Raw genomic sequence first — 19162 nt, 5'->3', positions numbered from 1 at the left:
TAAGACTGCAGCGTGCACCTGTCTTTGCTATTATTTTGTTATATTGTTATATTGATTATTACATCCACACAATTGCTACCTTGTGTAGGATGTCTATTGTGGTAATTGTGGTTCGCTGCGGGCATCCTCCACCGTATGCATTTTTGGTGGGGATCGCCATTAGCAACGGGCCACAAGTGCAGGATCTGCTCCCCTATATATATGCACGACTGCATGTGGGTTTGAGCACCTCCTGCTAATACCACGCTAGTCTTTTCAGTTTGTATATATAGAGATTCCTGGAAGTGTATAAACTCCAATTTAAATGTGCCTGTTTTCCATCTACAGGTCACATTTAGGTGCACCTGTGAGGCCTGGGCTATATCAGCCAGTCTTGAGTGGGACTCGCAGACTCCTCCCTCCTCCCACTGCAAGCATGGTTACATGCTGGAGGTAACTGGTGAGTTGTTTGTGAGTCGGCCTCATGCTCCTGTAATTTGCCCACTGGCTCCTGGTATTGCCCATACGGCTCAGTTAGGAGAGTGTTAGGTCCCGGGCTACTTGAGAAACCTTGGCGTGGTGCACGGGCTTAGACATGTCCTACACCGTAGGATATGTTGACTAATCTCTCAATTTTAAAATCAGTTTGAGGGTTTAGTAAGACTGCAGCGTGCACCTGTCTTTGCTATTATTTTGTTATATTGTTATATTGATTATTACATCCACACAATTGCTACCTTGTGTAGGATGTCTATTGTGGTACTTGTGGTTCGCTGCAGGCATCCTCCACCGTATGCATTTTTGCTGGGGATCACCATTAGCAACGGGCCACAAGTGCAGGATCTGCTCCCCTATATATATGCACGACTGCATGTGGGTTTGAGCACCTCCTGCTAATACCACGCTAGTCTTTTCAGTTTGTATATATAGAGATTCCTGGAGGTGTATAAACTCCAATTTAAATGTGCCTGTTTTCCATCTACAGGTCACATTTAGGTGCACCTGTGAGGCCTGGGCTATATCAGCCAGTCTTGAGTGGGACTCGCAGACTCCTCCCTCTGCTAGCATGGTTACATGCTGGAGGTAACTGGTGAGTTGTTTGTGAGTTGGCCTCATGCTCCTGTAATTTGCCCACTGGCTCCTGGTATTGCCCATACGGCTCAGTTAGGAGAGTGTTAGGTCCCGGGCTACTTGAGAAACCTTGGCGTGGTGCCCGGGCTTAGACATGTCCTACACCGTAGGATATGTTGACTAATCTCTCAATTTTAAAATCAGTTTGAGGGTTTAGTAAGACTGCAGCGTGCACCTGTCTTTGCTATTATTTTGTTATATTGTTGTTCTTGAGGTGTGCCAACTGTCTAAGCAGGAGAGAAGATGGCGATTCAGGAGAGCTAAATTACTCCAAGTTGTCACATGTGATGGAGGATGCTTTAGACATGAATGGCACACAAAGCTGGGTGCTGCCGAGCTTAAAGTGCCAGAAGCCCAATTTAAAGAGATTGTGAGGTCTGCGGTGCAAAAGAAATGTGAATGCTGAAATTGTCTCTCTCTCTCTCTAGAGAGAGAGAGAGAGAGACCTGGAGTGTCACGGAAGGGGAGAGCATGCACAGCCCTGAGCTCAACCCACACCTCTGTCCCTGCCTACTTGCAAGGTCCGCCCTAGGTGAAAGTGTACAACTGGACGACTTTCCCTAAACCTCAGTGTAACGGTTGGGAGTGGGGGAAACACCCCACCGTACAATGTTGGGGAAGATGGGGTAGAAACTAGGCCAACATTGTACGGTGGTGGGTTTCCCCCACTCCCCACCGTGACAGTAGGTCCAACAAGGTGGCCCTCAAGTACTGTTCAAGTTCACCCAGGAAAGGAGCAGAGCTCCAACACCAAACAAGGCTGGAGTACAACAGCCTTGGTGTGTGCTGGAGTTATGCTTTTTGTCTGGTTGTTCCATCTTCCAGTGTGAGGGCCACCTAGTGGGACATCGATATCTCCAGCGATGTCTTCCTTATAGAGAAATGTTTGAGGAATAGCTCACTCTATATGCAAAAAAGGACCAGGTGCTCTAGGCCAGGAAGAACTGTATCACCCTTACAGACGAGTATTAAAAAATAGATGAATAAATTGGACTGGCACTCTGTATGTGTGGTAATGGGATAAATACAATCAATAATATGATAAAAGTGATCACAATTTAATTAATAAACAAAATACAATAAAATACACAATAAAATAAAACATATGTGAACGCTAAAATATGAAATAGCAGCACTGATATGGTAGTTCGTTTGTAAATTTATGATATGAAGTTCATATATGCCAACGACCAAACATGATTAGGTATAGTGGTTTGTCCTTTCAATCACAAAATTTTATAAGGTGCAAAAGAACGCACAGATATGTTGTCTCCTGAATAGCGGTAAATTGCAGTCACTGTAATGCAGTACTCCTAAGGTAAGGGAGATATCGGATCTTACCTTGAGCCGACTGAAGTAGAAAGCAAAGACACTCACGTGTATGGTGCGACTGATCCCGCACTTGGAAGTAACGCCGAAGCAATGCGGTCTATAGCGTGCTGTTTGCTTGACCGTCTGTATCGCAGAGTGTGCTGCGTCCCACGTGATCCGTGACGTCTCCGGTCTGGGACTTCTGGCAGAATATCGCGAGATCTGAAGTCCCAGACCGGAGACGTCACGGATCACGTGGGACGCAGCACACTCTGCGATACAGACGGTCAAGCAAACAGCACGCTATAGACCGCATTGCTTCGGCGTTACTTCCAAGTGCGGGATCAGTCGCACCATACACGTGAGTGTCTTTGCTTTCTACTTCAGTCGGCTCAAGGTAAGATCCGATATCTCCCTTACCTTAGGAGTACTGCATTACAGTGACTGCAATTTACCGCTATTCAGGAGACAACATATCTGTGCTGAATTTTTTGCCTAAACTGCACAACCATCAGACTTTACGCTTGTTTCGCGTTCTTTTGCACCTTATAAAATTTTGTGATTGAAAGGACAAACCACTATACCTAATCACGTTTGGTCGTTGGCATATATGAACTTCATATCATAAATTTACAAACGAACTACCATATCAGTGCTGCTATTTCATATTTTAGCGTTCACATATGTTTTATTTTATTGTGTATTTTATTGTATTTTGTTTATTAATTAAATTGTGATCACTTTTATCATATTATTGATTGTATTTATCCCATTGCCACACATACAGGATGTCTTCCTTATTTCTCCTCCATTTTCCCTACCTTACCTGTTGTTATGTTTGGTGTGGGTATATGCTTTGGGGTTGTTGTACGTCTAGTTGTTGTTCCATGTCTTGTCAGTGTTTGGTGTATTTTGTCCGGCATGGATGCTAGATTTTCCCCTGTTTGTCTGTTGTGGCCTCCGGAAGGGATTCTCATGGTTTCCCGGAGGGGTAAACCAAAAGTCAAGTTTGTGAGCTGTTGCTGGAGTGCTGGTTCCTTTGTGTGTCAGTACGTACTGAGTCCAGTATGGTGTTCGGATTGCAGTACGGTTGCATGGGTTCCAGTTCACCTTGGTGTGGTCTTCTGTTGTGCCGTCCAGCAGCTGCGTCAGGTAAGTTACCGTGCCTTCCTGGGTTATGGGTTCAGTGATTATCCCCGCCACTGGATACTTACCTGCCGTTCCACTTGGCTTCCTCTCCTTGCTGTTAGGCCTGTAGAGACTCCTGCTCTTGGAAGAACAGGTCGTCTCTCTCCTGCTCCTATATGAGGGATTGTCAGGGCGACTCAGTGTCTTAGGTATCCTGGGTATGAGCCGTCCTACCATCCAGGTCCTCTCATACGGTGAGGAGTTAGGGCGAGGATTAGGGATGCTTTAGGAGGTGACCTGCTCCTTGATCCCAGCCTAGCTGCTTCCCCTCATACCTTATATCGTACGGTGGGGGGTTTCCCCCACTCCCCACCGTGACACTCAGGATAACAAAACAGATAGAGGGAATACAGGGAGGTAAAGCTATACAAAAGGGGGGAAAGGAAGAAATTTCCTCTTCAATCCCAATAAAGGAGATCCTTCCCCTTCCTCCTCCAAGCAATGATGCCATCAGGGTTGGGAGAAGACTCATATCCTTCATAGATACCTGGGAGCGTGTTATCGCAGACCCTTTTATTATCAACATTATAAGAGAAGGTTACGCGATAGAACTAGAATCTCTTCCCCCACAAAAATTCACCTTAACCCGGTTCCCCTTATCTCAAATGTCTTTTCTGTCCGACGGCATAAGACAGTTATTATGCCTAGGGGCAATAGAATGCATTCCCAGCTGGGAAATAGGAAGGGGTCACTATTCCCCTTTATTTTTACTTCAAAAATCAAGCGGCAAGTTCAGGACTATTATAAATTTTAAGCCACTGAACAAACATATCATCTACCACAGATTCAAAATGGAAACAGTGAAGTCTGCAGTGAAACCTATCAATAAAGGGGCTATGATGGCCACGATAGACCTCAAGGATGCGTACTTCCACATCCCGATCCATCCTCAATCCAGGAAGTATCTAAGATTTGCGATACAGCTGGAAGGAAGGGTTCATCATTATCAGTTCAACTGTCTTCCTTTCAGAATATCTTCTGCCCCTCGCATCTTCTCCAAAGTCATGGCAGAAGTAGTGACCTCCTTAAGCCGCATGGGAATACTAATAGTTCCATAACTGGACGATCAGTTAGTTGTGACGGAAAGTACAGATCCGCTTCAATCACATATCCAGGTGGTCCTTGCTCATCTTCAGGATCTTGGCTGGATAGTCAATTGGGAGAAGTCCAGCCTTCTTCCAGACAATCAGAGAGTTTTTCTGGGCATCCTTCTAGATTCCATCCTCCATAAATCTTTCCTATCCTCCCCAAAGGTCCAGGATCTGAAGGTCAAAATCAGGCAATTCCTGAGTGCTCTGGCTTGCTCCATAAGAGAATGCATGAAAATGCTGGGTCATCTTTCGTCATGTATCTGTCACGGCTGAGAGTGGGGGAAACCCTCAGCCGTGCAATGTCAAAGATATGGGTAGCTGCTAGGCCAGGACGACAGGATCAGGGAGCAGGTCACCTCCTAACGCATCCCTAATTCTGAACCTGACTCCTAACTGTATGAGCCGACCCTGATGGTAGGAGGGCTCATACTCCAGAATCTAGGGTCCCTACTAGCCCTCAGGATAGCCTTGTGCTAGGAGCAGGGTAAGACGACCTGTTCCTCCTAGGCACGGACGAACAGGAGTCTCACTGGCCAAGCTGCACAGGAAAGGGGAAACATAAACAGCATATGGCAATGGCAGATAGTAAAACTAGTACCACACCTACCTGCCACAGACACACAGCCTGGAATCCATGCATAAGTGCTGCAGTCCTCAACAACATAAACAGACACAGGACACATCACACAGGAACACAGGACCATAAGCTGCAATAAACATAAAGACACCACAAGACATAGTTAACATCAGAACACCACAAGACATAGTTAACATCAAGACCACTTGAAAAATGGCAAAAAAATCATGTTTAGCATGGCTGGATCTTAACAAGGTTCCAAGTAGAGCTTCAACATGCAACAAGAAGAAATGGGAGTGAGACAAAACATTTTTTGAGCATTCAATTTAATGAAAACAACAAATAAACTGAAACAGGCTGTTTTTTAGCTGATCAAAAGTTTAGGATCACACCTCCCAAAAAAAACTAAACCCCCCCAAAACAGAAATCCAACTTCCAAACATGAACTCAGTAATGAGTAGCTCCGCCATTATTGTTTATCACTTCAAAAATTCGTTTCGGCATGATTGATGCAAGCGTTTCCAGGAGGTGAGTGGAAACATTTCTCCAAGTGGTGAAGACGGCCGCACGAAGGCCATCTACTGTCTGGAACTGATGTCCATTTTTGTAAACTTCCCTTGCCATCTATCCCCAAAGGTTCTCAATAGATTCAGATCAGGGGAACATGCAGGATGGGCCAAAAGAGTGATGTTATTCTCCTGGAAGAAGTCCCTTGTCCTGCGGGCATTGTGTACTGTAGCGTTGTCCTGTTGAAAAACCCAGTCGTTACCACACAGACAAGGGCCCTCAGTCATGAGGAATGCTCTCTGCAACATCTGGACATAGCGAGCGGCCATTTGACGCCCCTGCACTTCCTGAAGCTCCATTGTTCCACTGAAGGAAAACGTGTGAAAACACAATATACACACCCCTCACACTAAATAAAGGTTTACACATTTAACACGTCACACCCCAATAAATTTAAATTAGCCCGTCGTCCCTACAAGTATACTCAGCTGATACTGAGAAGTGGATGCCACTTTCCTCTATTCCTCTACCCCCTCATCATCATCATCATACGCTGATGAGGGACCCTCTAGAAGGCTCCCCAGAATAGCAGCTGAGGAAGCCCTCCAGAGTGAGCCCATATGACCCCACTCCCTGACAATTATCAGCCCCAAAATCCCGGATTTCGAGGGCAATTCCAAAATGCAGATACTGTGAGGCCTTCACTGAACTAGATTTTTTTCTAAATCTTCTTCTTTGAAGATTTTGTAAATTTAATGGTGGCCCAAACCAAATTATACACCCAACAATTCATTGCTCAGAACCCTACATCGGCATACGCTAGACCCCTAGTTTGGACCCCAGTAAGTGCAGCAGAGATGATGAAGTTTTGGGGACTCGTGCTGCATATGGGCGTTGTAAAAAAAGCAAAAATGTTAGACAATATTGGAGTTCGGACATTTTCTACCAGACTCCAATTTACAGTAACACCATGACCCAGAAGCGATTTGAGTAGTGTTGGTCGAGCACCAAAGTGCTTAGGTGCTTGAGTAGAACACCTCGGGATGTTCGGGTGCTCTACTGAGCACCCGAGCACAATCGAAGTCAATGAGAGAATTCGAGCATTAAACCAGGCACCCCCTGCTCTGAAGAGGGGAGGGTGTCTGGTTCACAGGAAAAGGTCAGAAATTGATGGAAACGCCACTGAAATGGTTCGGGAAAAGCATGGGGAGGATGTCTGGTTGCATCTTGTACTCCCAGGTCGCTGTTAGAGAAAACATTTTTTTCTGTATATTTACTTGTATATAAAGAGCAAGTGCTGCCAAAAATCACAAGGAAGAGGCACTCCGATACAACCTGTATATCACATAAAGGAGGGCCTCATTCACATTGTGGTACAATTGTTCAGGTAGTGGGACTCCTACACTCATAAAGCCTATGCACTAAGTGAAAGGGCTGCCAAAAATTACCAGGAACTGGCACCACAATACACCCTTTATTACACATAAAGGAGGGCATCATACACAGCCTTGAAAAATGATGATTGATGGCCTGCTGATCTGACCATCTAAAACATTAGGGGCGAGGGCCTGCTGCTGAGCTAACCCTTTAAAACATTAGAGGCGAGGGCCTGCTGCTGATCTGACCTAAAATATTAGGTGTGAGGGTCTGCTGCTGAGCTGACCCTCTAAAACATTAGGGGTGAGTGCCTGCTACTGAGCTGACTATCTAAAACATTAGGTGTGAGGGTCTACTGCTGAGCTGACCATCTAAAACATTAGGTGTGAGGGTCTGCTGCTGATCTGACCCTCTAAAACATTAGGGGAGAGGGCCTGCTGCTGAGCTGACCATCTAAAACATTAAGGGTGGGGGTCTGCTGCTGAGCTGACCCTCTAAAACATTAGGGGTGAATGCCTGCTGCTGATCTGACCATGTAAAACATTAGGGGAGAGGGCCTGCTGCTGAGCTGACCATGTAAAACATTAGGGTTGAGGGTCTGCTGCTGAGCTGACCATCTAAAACATTATGGGTAAGGGTCTTCTACTGAGCTGACTATATAAAACATTAGGGGCGAGGGCCTGCTGGTTACCCTCAAAAAATTATGAACAAGGACCTACTGGTGACCCTCTAAAACATTATGGGCGAGGCCTGCTGGTGACCCTCAAAAACATTAAGAACAAGGGCCTACTGGTGACCCTCTAAAACATTATGAGCGAGGGCCTGCTGGTGACCCTCAAAAACATTAGGGGCGAGTGCCTGCTGCTGAGCTGACCATCTAAAACATTAGGGGTGAGGGTCTGCTGCTGAGCTGACCCTCTAAAACATTAGGGGCGAGTGCCAGCTGCTGATCTGTCCCTCTAAAGCATTAGGGTAAAGGACCTGCTGCTGATCTGACCATCTAAAACATTAGGGGTGAGGGTCTGCTGCTGAGCTGACCATGTAAAACATTAGGGGTATGAGTATTCTACTGAGCTGACCATATAAAACATTAGGGGTGAAGGCCTGCTGGTGACCCTCTAAAACATTAAGAACAAGGGCCTGCTGGTGACCCTCTAAAACATTATGGGCGAGTGCCCGCTGGTGACCCTCTAAAACATTAGGGGTGAGTGCCTGCTGCTGAGCTAACCATCTAAAACATTAGGGGTGAGGGTCTGCTGCTGAGCTGACCCTTTAAAACATTAGGGGCGAGGGCCTGCTGCTGATCTGACCTAAAATATTAGGTGTGAGGGTCTGCTGCTGAGCTGACCCTCTAAAACATTAGGGGCGAGTGCCTGCTACTGAGCTGACCATCTAAAACATTAGGTGTGAGGGTCTACTGCTGAGCTGACCATCTAAAACGTTAGGTGTGAGGGTCTGCTGCTGATCTGACCCTCTAAAACATTAGGGGAGAGGGCCTGCTGCTGAGCTGACCATCTAAAACATTAAGGGAGGGGGTCTGCTGCTGAGCTGACCCTCTAAAACATTAGGGGTGAATGCCTGCTGGTGATCTGACCATGTAAAACATTAGGGGAGAGGGCCTGCTGCTGAGCTGACCATGTAAAACATTAGGGTTGAGGGTCTGCTGCTGAGCTGACCATGTAAAACATTAGGGGTATGGGTATTCTACTGAGCTTACCATATAAAACATTAAGAACAAGGGCCTGCTGGTGACCCTCTAAAACATTATGGGCGAGTGCCCGCTGGTGACCCTCTAAAACATTAAGAACAAGGGCCTGCTGTTGACCCTCTATAATTTAGGAACAAGGGCCTACTGGTGACCCTCTAAAACATTATGTGGAAGGGCTGCTGGTGACCCTCAAAAACATTATGGGCAAGGGCCTGCTGGTGACCCTCTAAAACATTATGGGCGAGGGCCTACTGTTGACCCTCTAAAACATTAGGGGTGAGTGCCTGCTGCTGAGCTGACCATCTAAAACATTAGGGGTGAGGGTCTGCTGCTGAGCTGACCCTCTAAAACATTAGGGGCGAGTGCCAGCTGCTGATCTGTCCCTCTAAAGCATTAGGGTAAAGGGCCTGCTGCTGATCTGACCATCTAAAACATTAGGGGTGAGGGTCTGCTGCTGATCTTACCATCTAAAACATTAGGGGCGAGGGCCTGCTGCTGATCTGACCTAAAATATTAGGTGTGAGGGTCTGCTGCTGAGCTGACCCTCTAAAACATTAGGGGCGAGTGCCTGCTACTGAGCTGACCATCTAAAACATTAGGTGTGAGGGTCTACTGCTGAGCTGACCATCTAAAACGTTAGGTGTGAGGGTCTGCTGCTGATCTGACCCTCTAAAACATTAGGGGAGAGGGCCTGCTGCTGAGCTGACCATCTAAAACATTAAGGGAGGGGGTCTGCTGCTGAGCTGACCCTCTAAAACATTAGGGGCGAGTGCCAGCTGCTGATCTGACCCTCTAAAGCATTAGGTTAAGGGCCTGCTGCTGATCTGACCATCTAAAACTTTAGGGGTGAGGGTCTGCTGCTGATCTGACCATCTAAAACATTAGGGGTGAGGGTCTGCTGCTGAGCTGACCCTCTAAAACATTAGGGGCGAGTGCCTGCTGCTGATCTGACCATCTAAAACATTAGGGATGAGGGCCTGCTGCTGAGCTGACCATGTAAAACATTAGGGGTACGGGTATTCTACTGAGCTGACCATATAAAACATTAGGGGCGAGGGCCTGCTGGTGACCCTCTAAAACATTATGGGTGAGGGCCTGCTGGTGACCCTCAAAAACATTATGGGCAAATGCCCGCTGGTGACCCACTAAAACATTAAGAACAAGGGCCTGCTGTTGACCCTCTATAACATTAGGAATAAGGGCCTACTGGTGACCCTCTAAAACATTATGTGGAGGGGCTGCTCGTGACCCTCAAAAACATTATGGGCAAGGGCCTGCTGGTGACCCTCTAAAACATTATGGGCGAGGGCCTGCTGGTGACCCTCAAAAACATTATGGACGAGGGCCTGCTGGTGACCCTCTAAAACATTATGGGTGAGAGCCTGCTGCTGAGCGGACCCTCTAAAACATTAGGAGTGAGGGCAGCCTAATTAGCATGTTCATATGATGGAGGAGGAGGACGAGAAAAGGGAGATTGAACCATATACCCTTTTTAGTGGTGGAAGGGGTGCATCGTAATACAGTGTATTCAGTACACCATAAAAGTCACATTTAGAGTGCCTTTATGTTCAGCCGTTTTCCTCTTGTGAAGAAGAGAAGTCAGGGGCAATCCAGGCCTTGTTAACATAAGAGTCAACCATTTTCAGTTGACAGGCGGATGCACTTATCAGTTATTATGCCCCCAGCAGCACTAAACACATGCTCTGACAAAACGCTCGCGGCGGGGCAGGCCAGCACCTCCAAGGTGTAGAGCGCCAGTTCGTGCCACGTGTCCAGCTTCGACACCTAATAGTTGTAAGGCACAGAGGGATCACTAAGGACGCTGACACAGTCTGCTGCGTACTCCTTCACCATCTTACAAAAAATTTTCCCCCTTGTGACACTAGGCCACGCATCAGATTTAGGGTGCTGGCAGGGTGTCATAAAACTGTCCCAGGCCTTGGAGAGTGTTGCCCTGCCTCTGTTGGAACTGCTGTGTGTTCCCCTAATCTCCTCTTTCTCGGTTGGCCAAGGAACTACATACTCTGCAGCGAGCGTTGCCAGCTGGACATTTTTGGAGCAATTTTTCCATAAGGACCTTCTGGTATTGCACCATTTTGCGGGTGAACAACCAGTAATCGGTGTTGGCCAAAATGCGTACAATGCAAGGGTCACTGGAAAGGCAGCCTAACTTAAAGTTAGCCATGTGTGCCAGAGTCCCAACAGACAAGACTTCGCTATCCTCATCAGGAGGATGACTCTCAATCTCCTCATCCTCTTCCTCCTCTTCTACTCATCCATGCTGAACAGATGGAATAAAACTTCCATGGGTACTACCCTCTGTAGCGGAGGAAATCGTCTACTGCTCCTCCTCCTCCTCATCATCATAATCCAATTTGCGCTGAGAATATGAACTAAGGGTGGTCTGGCTATCATCCTGTGTACTATCTTCCCCCATTTCCACCTCTTCCACATGAAAAGTGTCCGCCTTAATTAGGAGCAACAAGCATTTGAGTAGACACAGAAGTGGGATGGTTACACTGATAATAGCATTATCGCCGCTCACCATCTGTGTTGATTCCTCAAAGTTGCGTAAAACCTCACAGAGGTCAGACATCAATACCTGCTCATCGCTTGTGAAGAGCGATAGCTGACTGGAAAGGAGATGACTATGTTGCAGCTGGTATTCCACCACTGCCCTCTGCTGCTCACAAAGCCTGGCCAAATTGTGGAACGTGGAGTTGCAACGCATGCTCACGTCGCACAACAGTCGGTGAGCTGGTAATTGCATGTACTGTTGCAGAGTTGTCAGACCGGCGGAAACTGTCGATGACTTGCGGAAATGGGCACACATGTGAAATAAAGGAGAAATTTTCTACATTATTGGAGTGCCGCAGTTTTCCATAGTATTGCACACATGCGGAGCACCTTCACCAGTAGCTCAGGCAAATTTGGGTAGGTTTTGAGAAACCGCTAAACCACTAGGTTGAACACGTGGGCTAGGCATGGTATGTGTGTGAGCTTGCCGAGCTCCAAAAGCCGCCACCAAGTTACGGCCATTATCAGACACAACCATGCCTGGTTGTAGGTTGAGTGGTGAGAGCCATAGCTCAGTCTGGTCTCTTATCCCCTGCAACAGCTCTGTGGCGGTGTGCTGTTTGTCACCTAAGCAGATCAGTCTAAGCACTGCTTGTTGCCGCTTCCCCACTGCAGTGCTTCACTGCTTCCAGCTACTGACTGATGTCTGACTGGTGCTGCAAGATAATAATTCAGAGGTGGAAGTGGAGGAAACATAGAAACATAGACATAGAATGTGTTGGCATATAAGAACCTTTTGGCCCATCTAGTCTGCCCAATATACTGAATACTATGGATAGCCCCTGGCCTTATCTTATATGAAGGATGGCCTTATGCCTATCCCATGCATGCTTAAACTCCTTCACTGTATTTGCAGCTACCACTTCTGCAGGAAGGCTATTCCATGCATCCACTACTCTCTCAGTAAAGTAATACTTCCTGATATTACTTTTAAACCTTTGCCCCTCTAATTTAAAACTATGTCCTCTTGTAGGAGTTTTTCTTCTTTTAAATATTCTCTCCTCTTTTACCTTGTTGATTCCCTTTATGTATTTATAAGTTTCTATCCTATCCCCTCTGTCTCGTATTTCTTCCAAGCTATACATGTTAAGGTCCTTTAATCTTTCCTGGTAAGTTTTATCCTGCAATCCATGTACCAGTTTAGTAGCTCTTCTCTGAACTCTCTCCAAAGTATCAATATCCTTCTGGAGATATCGTCTCCAGTACTGAGCACAATACTCCAAATGAGGTCTCACTAGTGCTCTGAAGAGCGGCATGAGCACCTCCCTCTTTCTACTGGTAATTCCTCTCCCTATACACCCAAGCATTCTGCTATTATTTCCTGCTATGACATAGGAGGAGGGAGAGGAGAAGAAGGGGGGGTTGCAGCAACAAACATAGGCGGTGACAGAAACGCTGATGGAAATAGAGCTCGCAATCCTTGTTGTGTCGGTAGCACCTGTGCCATCCCAAGGTACGACTCGCTCCCGGTCTCCACAAAGTTCACACAGTGTCCGGTCAGGGAAATGTAGGGGCCCTGGCCAAAAGCACTTGTCCATGTGTCAGTTGTTAAGTGGACCTTCCCAATAACTGGGTTGGTCAGGGCACGGGTGATGTTACGGGACACATGCTGGTCTAAGGCTGGGACTGCACACCGTGAAAAATATTGGCAGCTGGGGACAGAGTAACGTGGGACGGCCACCGCCATCAGGCTGCGGAAAGCCTCAGTGTCCACAAGCCTAAGTGGCAACATTTCCAGGGCCAGTAATTTGGAAAAGTGAGCATTTAGTGTTATGGCCTGTGAGTGGGTGGGCGGGTATTTGCGCTTTCGTTCAAAGGCCTGGGGTATTTGCGCTGGGACACAGAAGTGGATGTGCTAGATGATGGTGCTTGCGAAGGTCCAGGTGCATTTCGGGAAGCATCCGGACCTGCGTCTTGGACAGAGGATTGGCCAGCACATAACACAGGGGAAGAGGAGGCAGTGGTGTGACCGGCAGACACTGATTGTGGACCCAGGCGTTCGGCCCACCTATTAGGGTGCTTTGATGCCATTTGGCGGTTCATGATGGTGGTGGTGAGGTTGCTAGTGTTTATGCCCCTGCTTTTTGTGGTACGGCATAGGTTGCAAATGACAATTCTTTTATTGACCGCACTTTCCTCAAAAAAGCGCCAGACTGTGGAACACCTACCCCTTAGCAAGGGAGATTGCCGCAAGGGGGTTCTCCGGGGAACAGTTGCGGGCCTGTTTGGTGTGGCCTGCCTTCTACCTTTTGCCACCCACTGCCTCTTCCAGCCTGTTGCGGTGCTGCAGATCCCTCCCCCTCTGTACTGCTATCCTCGCTCGGCTTGCCACCTTCCCAGGTTGGGTCAGTGACTTCATGACTTGTTGACCTAACAACAACCTCAGTTATTGACAACTGTGTCTCATCCTCATTGTCAACATCTTGAGACACTAATTGAGGTTGACTTATTGGCAACTGTGTCTCATCATTATCCACCTCGTAAAACACTAATTGCCGTTCCCCACCGTCATCTTCTTGTGACTATGGATTCTCAAGAGTTTGGGAAACAGGGCACAAGATCTCCTGATGTCCCTCTTGAAGCAGGCTTGTCAAGAGGCCCAAATCAAGGAATGGCGATGAAAAGAGCTCCTCAGAATATCCGAGTGTGGGATCACTTGTTTGACTCTCCATGGTGGGAGAAAGGAGTATCAGGGTGAGTATTCTGTTGACCAGACTCTTGGCTACTGAGACTGGACTTTGTAGAAGACAGGGTGGTGCTTAACTGACTGGAAGAATTATCTGCTGCAATCCAACCCAGCACCTGGTCGCACTGGGCTGACTTCGAGAGTGGTGTCCTGCGCTGCCCTCCAAACTGGGACATGAAGATAGGTATGGTGGATGAGTGTATTTCTTGCACTCTGGCAGCAGGCACAGTTTCACCGCACCCAGGGCACGGCCTCTGCGTTCACCATCAGCAGCAAAGCCACTTTCCCGTCCCTTACCGCTCTCCTTGCGCATATTAAATGGTATATATGCTTGCAAGTATGTCACACGTACAGTAGTGCAGGTTTTGTAAGTGTATGCGCAAATAAAGTACACAGAATGTCACTGATATTTTTAGGATGTGCACACGTTAAACAGGAGGCATAGCGCAAGCAATGTCGCTGTCACCACCGCCTAATAAAAAATTACACTGAATGAATGTCACTGATAATTAGGATGCGCACACGTTACACAGGAGATGTAGCACAGATAATGTCACTGTCCTCAGCGTTTATGAAAACCGTACACTGAATGTCACAGATAATATTAGGATGTGCAAATGTTATACAGGAGGTATAGCGCAAGTAATGTCGCTGTCACCAGCGGCTAATAAAAAATTACACTGAATTAATGTCACTGATATTTAGGATGCGCAAATGTTATACAGGAGGTATAGCGCAAGTATTGTCGCTGTCACCAGTGGCTAATAAAAAAATTACACTGAATTAATGTCACTAATATTTAGGATGCGCAATAGTTATACAGGAGGTAGAGCGAAAGTAATGTTGCTGTCAACAGCAGCTGATAAAAAATTACACTGAATTAATGTCACTGATATTTAGGATGGGCAAACGTTGTACAGGAGATGTAGCGCAGGTAATGTCACTGTCACTAGCGGCGAAAAAAATTACACTGAATGTCACTGTTATTTTGGATGCGCTAACTTTATACTGGAGATGTAGCGCAGGTAATGTCGCTGCCACCAGCAGCAAAAAAATTTGACTAAATGTCACTGATATTTCAGGTATGCAAACGTTATACAGGAGATGTAGCTCAGGTAATGTAATTGTCTGCAGCCGACACCGTCTACGGAAAAAGTACACTGGATATCACAGATATTTTTAGGCTGTGCACACGTTACACAGGAGATGTAGCACAGATAATGTCGATGTCTGCAGCGGCCAAACAATTGCTGCCAAATACAACAATAGTCCTTAAAAGGACTTTTGGATCTCTCTAACAATTCCACGCAATTTAGGGCAGGTTGCGCTAATAATTATATTGCTGCCAGATACAATAGTCCTTAAAAGGACTTTTGGGTTTCTCTAACAATGCCACGCAATTTAGCGCAGGTTGCGCCAATAATTATATTGCTGCCAGATACAACAATAGTCCTTAAAAGGACTTTTGGCTCTCTAACAAGTTTTTTCAATAAAATTACTATTTCACACCCTACACTATCTGTCCCTTCTTCAGCACAGCTCTTTCTGACTAAAACTGAGCCGAACACGTGTCATCGGGTGCTATAATGGCTACGGCATTGCTGTGAATGGCAGTACTTACCAGTACTACCTGCACGTTTATTGGCTGCGTAGCAGCCAACAAAGGTGTGGGAAAGAGATTTGAGCATCACGCTCGAGCACACGCGGTGTTCGGCCGAACATTGCGATGTGCCGAGCATAGCGATGCTCGATCCAAACTGATGTTCGGCCGAGCATGCTCGCCCAACATTAGATTTGAGTCAATTTGGAAATTCCAACACTACAACAACAATGCACAGTGCCCACCCCAAAACGACCCGACATTTGACTGTCTGTTCAAAGTTAGGCTGGTCATTGACCACTTTAACACCAAGTTTGCTGAGGTGTACAAACCTGATAAAAATGTCTGTGTAGATGAGGCCCTATTACTTTTCAAAGGGAGGATTAGATTCCGCCAGTATCTGCCTAGCAAATGTGCAAGGTATGGCATAAAGATTTACAAACTTTGTGAGAGTAGCTCTGGGTACACCCACAAGTTCCGCATTTACAAAGGGAAAGATTCCCGGATAGAAACCCCAGAATGCCCCCCTCCCCTAATCCGTGAAATTAGTAGGAGGTTCGTGTGGGACTTACTGCACCCACTGCTGGATAAGGATTACCACCTCTATGTGGATAATTATTATACCAGCATACCCCTATTCATGTCCCTTACTGCCAGAGATACTGTGGCTTGTGGCACAGTGCGCAAAAATCAGTGAGGCCTCCCTAGATCCCTGGTAGGGAAACCACTGAGAATGGGTGAACGTAGGGCTTTCCTCTATGAGAACATGCTGATGGTTAATTACAAGGACAAGAGGGACGTCCTTGTACTGACCACCATTCACACTAACACCAGCTCCCCTGCTCCTGTATGAGGTACCACAACCACTACCCCCAAACCAGTTTTTATCCTGGACTACAACAGGCACATGGGAGGAGTGGATCTTTCAGATCAACTTCTGAAGCCCTACAGTGCCACACAAAAAACGAAAGTGTGGTACAAAAAGCTGGCCTTACACATTGTACAGATGGCAATGTGCAGTCTTAGTTTTTCAAAGCCAGGCCGGGGAGGGTCCCAGTACTTCAGGAAGTCATGGTGCCCGTGTTGTACCAGGGCAACATTTTCCAGGTCAAGTGCCCCAGACAGCAAGGAAGGGAAGGACCCAAAAAACATGCAGGGTGTGTTCCAAAAGGGGGATAAGGAAAGACACCTTTTACCACTGCGAAACCTGCCCTGAAAAACCTGGCCTGTGCATGCAGGAGTGTTTTAAAATATACCATGGAGTATTAATTTATTTTCATCCTTGATGTACCCTGTAGTTTTGCCACCTGATATCTCTGATTTAGGCCTCTTTCACACGACAGTATGTCTTTTCATGTTTTGCGGTCCGTTTTAAACTGATCCGTTGTTCCGTTTTTTGTTTCCGTTGTGTTTCCGTTTCCGTTCCGTTTTTCCGTATGGCAAATACAGTATACAGTAATTTCATAGAAAAAATTGGGCTGGGCATAACATTTTCAATAGATGGATCCGCAAAAAACGGAACGGATACGGAAGACATACGGATGCACTTCCGTATGCATTCCGTTTTTTTGCGGACCCATAGACTTTAATGGAGCCACGGAACGTGATTTGCGGCCAAATATAGGACATGTTCTATGTTAAAACGGAACGGAAAAACGGAAATACGGAAACGGAATGCATACGGAGTACATTCCGGTTTTTTTGCGGAACCATTCAAATCAATGGTTCCGTATACGGACCGTATACGGACCGCAAAAAACGGCCCGCAAAACGGAAAAAAAAAACGGCCGTGTGAAAGAGGCCTTAGTCCGCATAGCTTACAGATCCACTTTTCACCAACCACTACATATTAATTTCGGTGAAACACCTGTTAGGTCAAAAGTGCCCTTACACCGCTTAAAATGTTTTTACAGGGATGCACTTTCCAAAATGGGGTCACTTCTTGGGGTTTTTCATTTCTGGGGACCTCAGGAATTTTTTAAATGCGACATGGCACCTAAAATCCAAGTCTGCCAATTAAGGCCTGTCAGCAAAATCCACATTTTGCTGTTTACCTGCTGTGTGCTTATACACATTTGGGGTGTTTACTGAATGGGGAGAAAATAGGGAACACATACTGGGCTGCATTTTCTCCTTTAACACCTTGTGAAAGTGAAAAATTGGGGTCTGCTGGGAATTTATCATTTTCACAAATGTGTGCTTTGAAATCCTTTAACAAGTGTTTCTGCCTTCTGTGAGACACCTGTTTGCTGAAAAGTACCCTTTCCACCACTTAAACTGATCGTACAGGGGTGTTCTTTCCAAAATGGGGTCACTTCTTGGGGTTTTTAATTTCTGGGGACCTCAGGTATTTTTTAAATGTAACATGGCACTTAAAATCAATGTCTGCCAATTCAGGTCAGCAAAATCCATATTTTGCTGTTTGAGTCTAGAGCCCAGCTGTGCGCCTATACATCATTTTGTGAGCACATATGGGGTGTTGCCGTATTCGGGCGAAAATGGGGAAAAAAATTTGGGGTGCATTTTGTCCTGTTACCCTTTAGGAAAGTAAAAAATGTGTGTGTAAAGCAACTTATTTGTGAAAATTTTTATTTTTTTTTCATTTCACTGCCAAGTGTTTCCTAATTCTAGGAAACATCTTTGAGAACAAAGTGCTCAATACACACCTTGAAAGATTCCTTGAGGGGTGTGTAGTTTCCAAAATGGGGTCACTTTTTGGGGGTTTCCATTGTATGGCCACCTCAGGGTGTCTTTATATGCAACATAGCTCCCAATTACCATTCCAGCTAAATCCGCTTTCCAAAAGCCATATGGTGCTCCTTCCACTCTGAAGCCTGCTGTGCGCCTATACATCAGTTTTTGAGCACATATTGGGTGTTTCTTTAAACTCCAGAATCAAGGTAATAGAATTTGAGTTTTGTTTGGCTGTTAACCCTTGATGTGTTGCAGAAAAAAAGGATTCAAATGTAAAATCTGCTAAAAAAAGGGAAATTTTGAAATTGAATTCCCATTTTTCTTTGCTTGTCGTGGGATACCTAAAGGATTAACAAAGTTTGTAAAATCAGTTTGGGGTGATTTATGGGTGGTTTCTAATATGTAAGCCCCACAAAGTGACTTCATAACTGAACTGGTCGTTAAAAAATGGTGTTTTGGAAATGTTCTTAAAAATGTTAAGATTTGCGTCTAAACTTCTAAGCCTTCTAATGTCCCAAAAAAATAAAATGTAATTTTCAAAATGATCCAAACATGAAGTAGACATATGGGGAATGTAAAGTAATAACTATTTTTGGAGGTATTACTATTTATTTTAAAAGTAGAGAAATTGAAATGTGGAAATTTGCTAATTCTTCAAAAAATTTAGTAAATTTTGTATTTTTTATAAATAAAAATGAAATATTTTGACTAGAATTTACCACTGTCATGAAATACA

The sequence above is a fragment of the Bufo bufo genome, chromosome 3 (genome assembly GCF_905171765.1).
Source record: "Bufo bufo chromosome 3, aBufBuf1.1, whole genome shotgun sequence".
Classification (NCBI taxonomy): Eukaryota; Metazoa; Chordata; class Amphibia; order Anura; family Bufonidae; genus Bufo; species Bufo bufo.
Note: the sequence above shows the minus strand (reverse complement) of the source record.